The sequence below is a fragment of the Saccoglossus kowalevskii genome, chromosome 18 (genome assembly GCF_978046115.1).
Source record: "Saccoglossus kowalevskii chromosome 18, keSacKowa6.1, whole genome shotgun sequence".
Taxonomy (NCBI): domain Eukaryota; kingdom Metazoa; phylum Hemichordata; class Enteropneusta; family Harrimaniidae; genus Saccoglossus; species Saccoglossus kowalevskii.
Window position 1 is genome coordinate 24,850,217 of NC_140658.1, and position 9,900 is coordinate 24,860,116.

The following is a 9,900-nucleotide window of genomic DNA, read 5'->3' on the forward strand; positions in this document are numbered from 1 at the left end:
AAAAAAAAAACATTATGTAGGCTTAAAGTTCCTGGGTGTAAGTAGTTGCATAGTAAGGTTGATATTAATGGTGGTAAGAAACGTATTACAGTGGATGCAGTGCGAGAGGCACAGCAGTCTGATTCCATTTTAGAGCATGCTTGGAAGTTAGTGAGTACAGGTGAGGAGTTGATCATAGGTCGTAGCAATTGGGCAAGGTTTGTGATGAAATAAGGGGCTGATGTATAGAGAGTTTCAGTCACCTCATGTTGATAGAGGATGTGTGTGTTTCCAATTAGTTGTACCATTGTGTTACCGTGATCAAGTACTAGCACTTGCTTGTGAGTCAGTTATGGCAGGTCATCCGGGTGCTAAGAAGACTACATATAGAATAGTAACTCGGTTCTATTGGACTGGGATGCCGGATGATGTTATTAGGTATTGCAGGTCATGCGATATATGTCAGAAGACCACTCCTAAGGGTCGTGTTAGCAAAGTACCATTAGGCGATATGCCCTTGATTGAAGTTCCATTTCAAATGATAGATATGAATCTGATTGTTCCGATCAGTCCAGTGACTGGGAGAGATCAAAGGTACATTTTAACTGTTGTAGACTATACTTCACGATACCCTGAGGCTGTAGCGTTAAAAGAAATTTACTTCAGAAGTAGTTGCTGATGCCTTAGTATATATAGTCGGGTTGATGTACCCAAAGACATTTTAACTGATTTAGGGACACAGTTTGCATCTGACATTATGAAGGAAGAGAGCAGAGTGTTGTCTATCAAACAATTAGTACTCCATATTATTACTACTCCATATCACCCAGCATGTAATGGTTTGGTTGAGCGGTTTAATGCTACTTTGAAAAGTATGTTGAAACGCATGTGTCAAGAACGGCCCAAGGATTGGGATAGGTATCTTGACCCAGTACTGTTTGCCTATAGACAAGCTCCTCAAGAGAGTTTAGGGTTTAGTTTAGGCCCAATGATGATTGTAAGAGAGTTGTGGACAAAGGAGGCAACTACACCACAGGTTAAATCTACATACCAATATGTCCTGGATTTGCGAAATCGCCTTGAAGAGACATGTAAATTGACTCAAGCTGAGTTAGCTAAGGCAAAGGTTAGATTCAAAAAGTAATATGATAGGAACGTCAGGAATAGGAAGCTCCAACCTGGTGACAAAGAGTTAGTGTCACTTCCCACTGACTATAATAAGTTGTTAATGCAATGGCAGGGACCATATGTAATCAACATCCTCTATTGACACCCTCTATATTTTCTATATATATATTTTCATACATATTTTGTAATATAAATTTATTTCTTGTCTATAAATCATTTGTATGATTGTAATGGGCCGGAGGACATTATACAATTAATAAAATTATTATTATTATATATGTAATTAAGAAGAGGGTGGGTATGATGGATTACAGAATGGATGTGAAAGGCAAGGTGAAAATTTATCATGCTAACTTGTTGAAAGCATATTATGAAAGAGACAAACGGAATAACAAGAAAGTGGTTGAGGGTGTGATGAACTGTGTGTGCACTGCAGTTGTTGAATATGATAGTGACACAATACTGTATGACAGTGGTGAATTGAAGTCTGGAAGGACAGTTGGAATCTACCAGGTGTGCTTGTGATTTACATAACAAAGGGTGTTTACAACTTTGGAAGGACAATTGGAAACTACCATGTGTGCTTTATTTGAATAACAAAGGATGTTTACGATCTACTGAGTTGTCTACATAACACTGCTTTTAGCAAGATCACATTCTGATTGGTTAATGTGCAAAACCCAGGTGGTGTCCCTGAATATTGGCCATTTATGCCTATAAATTGGACAGACTGAGGACAGTTGGGGTTCATCATTTCAACTTAGTATCCTGTGTGTTGCTGCTACGATCGTATGAGACAAATGATACAGGCTACAACCATCATTCTGTGAGACTTGTATAAACTGCTCTGCGATCTTCTGCTTTTAGCGGTGCCCTCCAGAATAACAGCGTTCCTCTGCAAGCATGACTCCTGTATTTCTTCGTTGTTGTGTGGCAGAAGCCATTAACTGTCATCCATGTCTACATCCTGGAACTGTGAGTTATCACCAATACACACTTCCCTAAGCAATCCCTTATTTCATTGAATTTATTCATTGTATTTTTCTGTGCTTTATTTCGTGTAATTATTTTGAGAGGTTTTAAATCCAGGAGCTTTAACTTGATATTTTGGTGTATTTCATTTCCAGTACTATTGTCTTGTCTACCCCATACTAGCAGTGAAAGAACCCCCTGTCCAGTGTGCGTTCTGTGGGAGCCCTCAGTAATATTTACATGCTTAACCTAAAATAATTAAACAAATGACACAACATTACTAATATCAATTCTAATATATGACCTTTTTCAATTGCAGTTTTTTTTTATTTTATTTTAATTTTTATCACTGCATTTTTTTAATGTTCCCACAACACACTGTAAATGCTATTCATAAAACTAGAGAATTAAAACTGTTTATTGCTTATTTTAAACATGTGTACAACCAGCATAAACAATGGGGGGATTTTATGGTCAGTTGTTGTAAATATTTTTTTCTTGATGACGTGTTTAGATAGAGAATAGTAATTTTTTGGGGTACCACGAAAACCTATAAAATTAATGGTTGACAAATTAATATGGAACGGAATCATTAATTTAACTATTTGAAATCAGTTCTTGTCACATATCACAAAATAAAACAGTTTTCGTTTTAGCCAATAGAAAATTACGTCCACGTAGTCCAATTAAGAAAGAGAATTATAGAAAATATTTTAAAATGTATATAAAATTCATTACTTGTATATATCTCTAATTTTAGGATTATTGATGGAAAGCACATCTAATTGCTAAGGAGATTTCACTTTATACAAATAAGACATAAATCAGCAGCCAGCAAAGGGACACAAATATTTGTGACGCCAAGGCTACGTGTAGTCAGCATTGTCTACATATTAATAGGCATGGACAATTTTTTAGGCAAGCGAGTGCCGACAGACAGGTATTAATACCTTAAGGCAGTTCCAGTCAAATTCAAATATTTCATTACTGAGTATGTTACAGAACATACTTACGTAGAAAAAAAGGGAGATAACTTATCACTGTATATAACGAAAAACAATTAGGAAACAGGTAACGTACTTACTTGGATTTAATAATCAAAATAAAACATCCTTTTTCTGAGGAATTCACGGTGCCCGAGGGGACACGTGCCGTGACGTGAAGCTTTACAATTAGGTATTGTTTATGGGCGTCGCTTTAATCCAAGCTCGCAGGACATATAATCTTATAACAGATTGTGCAAGATATGATACAATTTTTGAGTAACAGACGTATACATGTGACTTCACCAACCAAGCAAACAAGTCTAAGTAGCATCTAAAATTTATTCAGGTGTTCTCTGGGAGCACTTCATACGATTTATCTTGCAAAATCCTGATAAGTTATTTAGGCAAGTCTGTTTATATACTGGAGCAATTTGATGAGACCTGATTCCTATAAAAGTGAAAAGATTAGTCATCTAGATGGTTTTATAATACACTCCCAAAGGTCAGATTTACTCTGGAACTAGAACAGTCAGCCTTCTGATATGAATGAAGAAGGTTATAGAACGAGATTTTGAACTAGTAGGACAAAAGGTGCAGAGAGCATTTTGCAATTTGCAGCTAGATTAAGTAGTTATTTCGACCAATGGGTAGAGCTGTCTGGAGTTGATAGGAAGTTTGAAGGAGCTAAGGACTTAATGATGAGAGATCAGTTGATGAGTACTTTTCTTAATGAATTGTCTATTTTCATAGGAGAAAGGTCACCGAGGTCAGTTGAAGAAATGGCTGACTTAGCTGATAAGTTTAGAGATGCATGTAGACAGACAAGTGGTAAAAATATGAAATCTAGCCAGTTCCAATGTGGTAGTCAGAAATGTCAGTTCTGAAGCACAGGCCAGAAAAGTAAATGACAGGGTCGATTTGGTAAGTATAGGCCAAAGTCAGGCTGTTATATTTGTGGTGATCCAAGTCACTCTGCTGTCAGTTGTCCTAAGCATTATAAAAGTTCCAAGCCTCAGGTTAAGTCAGCTGTGATGTTGACATGTGATTAGAATAGTAATGATTCACAGAAAATCAGTGCTACTTGTGTAGTTCATGAAGTCACAGATGCATGTAGGCATCCATGTTTACAGGGATGAGATAGAGTTGCGTAAATGTGGCCATGAGCTGCCAATTATTAGTGTTGCCAGTGTTGCAATAGGTAATAGTATGGTGAGTGGTATGCCTGTTGTTCAAGGCCGTATTGGTAGTACTGAGGTAGAGGTTTTTCGTGATAGTGGGTGTAGCTCGGTTGTAGTACTTAGAGAGTTGGTAGAGGATAGTCAATTGACTGGGGAGAGTCGTACATGTGTGATGATGGATGGTACATGTCGGAAATCCCCAGTAGCTAGACTATATATATATTAGTGGAGCTAGGGGGCCAAGGATCCTGATCTTGGTTGGAAGCTAGGTTTAGCTCATGAGGTAGGGCATAGTGAGGTTAGTTTCCCTTAGGTGGTGAAAATCGTACTCCTTTGGGTGATGGGACTAGTATGCCCCCTGGTGGTAAAGGTTGTTGTCCTTCGGGTATTGAGACTAGTCGTCCCTCAGGTAATGAAGGTTGTACATCGACTAGTAGTCAGGCTAGTGTGCCCCATACTGATGAAGGTTGTTCTCAAGGTGTTGAGATAAAAGAGCCTTCAGTTAGTGGGAGTGGTTGTGAACCCCCCATTGATTCCAGTCAGGATGATAGTGTTGATGTTGTACAGGTGGTACAGACTAGGGCTCAGAAGTTAGCTGAGAAAAAAAAAACATTATGTAGGCTTAAAGTTCCTGGGTGTAAGTAGTTGCATAGTAAGGTTGATATTAATGGTGGTAAGAAACGTATTACAGTGGATGCAGTGCGAGAGGCACAGCAGTCTGATTCCATTTTAGAGCATGCTTGGAAGTTAGTGAGTACAGGTGAGGAGTTGATCATAGGTCGTAGCAATTGGGCAAGGTTTGTGATGAAATAAGGGGCTGATGTATAGAGAGTTTCAGTCACCTCATGTTGATAGAGGATGTGTGTGTTTCCAATTAGTTGTACCATTGTGTTACCGTGATCAAGTACTAGCACTTGCTTGTGAGTCAGTTATGGCAGGTCATCCGGGTGCTAAGAAGACTACATATAGAATAGTAACTCGGTTCTATTGGACTGGGATGCCGGATGATGTTATTAGGTATTGCAGGTCATGCGATATATGTCAGAAGACCACTCCTAAGGGTCGTGTTAGCAAAGTACCATTAGGCGATATGCCCTTGATTGAAGTTCCATTTCAAATGATAGATATGAATCTGATTGTTCCGATCAGTCCAGTGACTGGGAGAGATCAAAGGTACATTTTAACTGTTGTAGACTATACTTCACGATACCCTGAGGCTGTAGCGTTAAAAGAAATTTACTTCAGAAGTAGTTGCTGATGCCTTAGTATATATAGTCGGGTTGATGTACCCAAAGACATTTTAACTGATTTAGGGACACAGTTTGCATCTGACATTATGAAGGAAGAGAGCAGAGTGTTGTCTATCAAACAATTAGTACTCCATATTATTACTACTCCATATCACCCAGCATGTAATGGTTTGGTTGAGCGGTTTAATGCTACTTTGAAAAGTATGTTGAAACGCATGTGTCAAGAACGGCCCAAGGATTGGGATAGGTATCGTGACCCAGTACTGTTTGCCTATAGACAAGCTCCTCAAGAGAGTTTAGGGTTTAGTTTAGGCCCAATGATGATTGTAAGAGAGTTGTGGACAAAGGAGGCAACTACACCACAGGTTAAATCTACATACCAATATGTCCTGGATTTGCGAAATCGCCTTGAAGAGACATGTAAATTGACTCAAGCTGAGTTAGCTAAGGCAAAGGTTAGATTCAAAAAGTAATATGATAGGAACGTCAGGAATAGGAAGCTCCAACCTGGTGACAAAGAGTTAGTGTCACTTCCCACTGACTATAATAAGTTGTTAATGCAATGGCAGGGACCATATGTAATCAACATCCTCTATTGACACCCTCTATATTTTCTATATATATATTTTCATACATATTTTGTAATATAAATTTATTTCTTGTCTATAAATCATTTGTATGATTGTAATGGGCCGGAGGACATTATACAATTAATAAAATTATTATTATTATATATGTAATTAAGAAGAGGGTGGGTATGATGGATTACAGAATGGATGTGAAAGGCAAGGTGAAAATTTATCATGCTAACTTGTTGAAAGCATATTATGAAAGAGACAAACGGAATAACAAGAAAGTGGTTGAGGGTGTGATGAACTGTGTGTGCACTGCAGTTGTTGAATATGATAGTGACACAATACTGTATGACAGTGGTGAATTGAAGTCTGGAAGGACAGTTGGAATCTACCAGGTGTGCTTGTGATTTACATAACAAAGGGTGTTTACAACTTTGGAAGGGCAATTGGAAACTACCATGTGTGCTTTATTTGAATAACAAAGGATGTTTACGATCTACTGAGTTGTCTACATAACACTGCTTTTAGCAAGATCACATTCTGATTGGTTAATGTGCAAAACCCAGGTGGTGTCCCTGAATATTGGCCATTTATGCCTATAAATTGGACAGACTGAGGACAGTTGGGGTTCATCATTTCAACTTAGTATCCTGTGTGTTGCTGCTACGATCGTATGAGACAAATGATACAGGCTACAACCATCATTCTGTGAGACTTGTATAAACTGCTCTGCGATCTTCTGCTTTTAGCGGTGCCCTCCAGAATAACAGCGTTCCTCTGCAAGCATGACTCCTGTATTTCTTCGTTGTTGTGTGGCAGAAGCCATTAACTGTCATCCATGTCTACATCCTGGAACTGTGAGTTATCACCAATGCACACTTCCCTAAGCAATCCCTTATTTCATTGAATTTATTCATTGTATTTTTCTGTGCTTTATTTCGTGTAATTATTTTGAGAGGTTTTAAATCCAGGAGCTTTAACTTGATATTTTGGTGTATTTCATTTCCAGTACTATTGTCTTGTCTACCCCATACTAGCAGTGAAAGAACCCCCTGTCCAGTGTGCGTTCTGTGGGAGCCCTCAGTAATATTTACATGCTTAACCTAAAATAATTAAACAAATGACACAACATTACTAATATCAATTCTAATATATGACCTTTTTCAATTGCAGTTTTTTTTTATTTTATTTTAATTTTTATCACTGCATTTTTTTAATGTTCCCACAACACACTGTAAATGCTATTCATAAAACTAGAGAATTAAAACTGTTTATTGCTTATTTTAAACATGTGTACAACCAGCATAAACAATGGGGGGATTTTATGGTCAGTTGTTGTAAATATTTTTTTCTTGATGACGTGTTTAGATAGAGAATAGTAATTTTTTGGGGTACCACGAAAACCTATAAAATTAATGGTTGACAAATTAATATGGAACGGAATCATTAATTTAACTATTTGAAATCAGTTCTTGTCACATATCACAAAATAAAACAGTTTTCGTTTTAGCCAATAGAAAATTACGTCCACGTAGTCCAATTAAGAAAGAGAATTATAGAAAATATTTTAAAATGTATATAAAATTCATTACTTGTATATATCTCTAATTTTAGGATTATTGATGGAAAGCACATCTAATTGCTAAGGAGATTTCACTTTATACAAATAAGACATAAATCAGCAGCCAGCAAAGGGACACAAATATTTGTGACGCCAAGGCTACGTGTAGTCAGCATTGTCTACATATTAATAGGCATGGACAATTTTTTAGGCAAGCGAGTGCCGACAGACAGGTATTAATACCTTAAGGCAGTTCCAGTCAAATTCAAATATTTCATTACTGAGTATGTTACAGAACATACTTACGTAGAAAAAAAGGGAGATAACTTATCACTGTATATAACGAAAAACAATTAGGAAACAGGTAACGTACTTACTTGGATTTAATAATCAAAATAAAACATCCTTTTTCTGAGGAATTCACGGTGCCCGAGGGGACACGTGCCGTGACGTGAAGCTTTACAATTAGGTATTGTTTATGGGCGTCGCTTTAATCCAAGCTCGCAGGACATATAATCTTATAACAGATTGTGCAAGATATGATACAATTTTTGAGTAACAGACGTATACATGTGACTTCACCAACCAAGCAAACAAGTCTAAGTAGCATCTAAAATTTATTCAGGTGTTCTCTGGGAGCACTTCATACGATTTATCTTGCAAAATCCTGATAAGTTATTTAGGCAAGTCTGTTTATATACTGGAGCAATTTGATGAGACCTGATTCCTATAAAAGTGAAAAGATTAGTCATCTAGATGGTTTTATAATACACTCCCAAAGGTCAGATTTACTCTGGAACTAGAACAGTCAGCCTTCTGATATGAATGAAGAAGGTTATAGAACGAGATTTTGAACTAGTAGGACAAAAGGTGCAGAGAGCATTTTGCAATTTGCAGCTAGATTAAGTAGTTATTTCGACCAATGGGTAGAGCTGTCTGGAGTTGATAGGAAGTTTGAAGGAGCTAAGGACTTAATGATGAGAGATCAGTTGATGAGTACTTTTCTTAATGAATTGTCTATTTTCATAGGAGAAAGGTCACCGAGGTCAGTTGAAGAAATGGCTGACTTAGCTGATAAGTTTAGAGATGCATGTAGACAGACAAGTGGTAAAAATATGAAATCTAGCCAGTTCCAATGTGGTAGTCAGAAATGTCAGTTCTGAAGCACAGGCCAGAAAAGTAAATGACAGGGTCGATTTGGTAAGTATAGGCCAAAGTCAGGCTGTTATATTTGTGGTGATCCAAGTCACTCTGCTGTCAGTTGTCCTAAGCATTATAAAAGTTCCAAGCCTCAGGTTAAGTCAGCTGTGATGTTGACATGTGATTAGAATAGTAATGATTCACAGAAAATCAGTGCTACTTGTGTAGTTCATGAAGTCACAGATGCATGTAGGCATCCATGTTTACAGGGATGAGATAGAGTTGCGTAAATGTGGCCATGAGCTGCCAATTATTAGTGTTGCCAGTGTTGCAATAGGTAATAGTATGGTGAGTGGTATGCCTGTTGTTCAAGGCCGTATTGGTAGTACTGAGGTAGAGGTTTTTCGTGATAGTGGGTGTAGCTCGGTTGTAGTACTTAGAGAGTTGGTAGAGGATAGTCAATTGACTGGGGAGAGTCGTACATGTGTGATGATGGATGGTACATGTCGGAAATCCCCAGTAGCTAGACTATATATATATATTAGTGGAGCTAGGGGGCCAAGGATCCTGATCTTGGTTGGAAGCTAGGTTTAGCTCATGAGGTAGGGCATAGTGAGGTTAGTTTCCCTTAGGTGGTGAAAATCGTACTCCTTTGGGTGATGGGACTAGTATGCCCCCTGGTGGTAAAGGTTGTTGTCCTTCGGGTATTGAGACTAGTCGTCCCTCAGGTAATGAAGGTTGTACATCGACTAGTAGTCAGGCTAGTGTGCCCCATACTGATGAAGGTTGTTCTCAAGGTGTTGAGATAAAAGAGCCTTCAGTTAGTGGGAGTGGTTGTGAACCCCCCATTGATTCCAGTCAGGATGATAGTGTTGATGTTGTACAGGTGGTACAGACTAGGGCTCAGAAGTTAGCTGAGAAAAAAAAAACATTATGTAGGCTTAAAGTTCCTGGGTGTAAGTAGTTGCATAGTAAGGTTGATATTAATGGTGGTAAGAAACGTATTACAGTGGATGCAGTGCGAGAGGCACAGCAGTCTGATTCCATTTTAGAGCATGCTTGGAAGTTAGTGAGTACAGGTGAGGAGTTGATCATAGGTCGTAGCAATTGGGCAAGGTTTGTGATGAAATA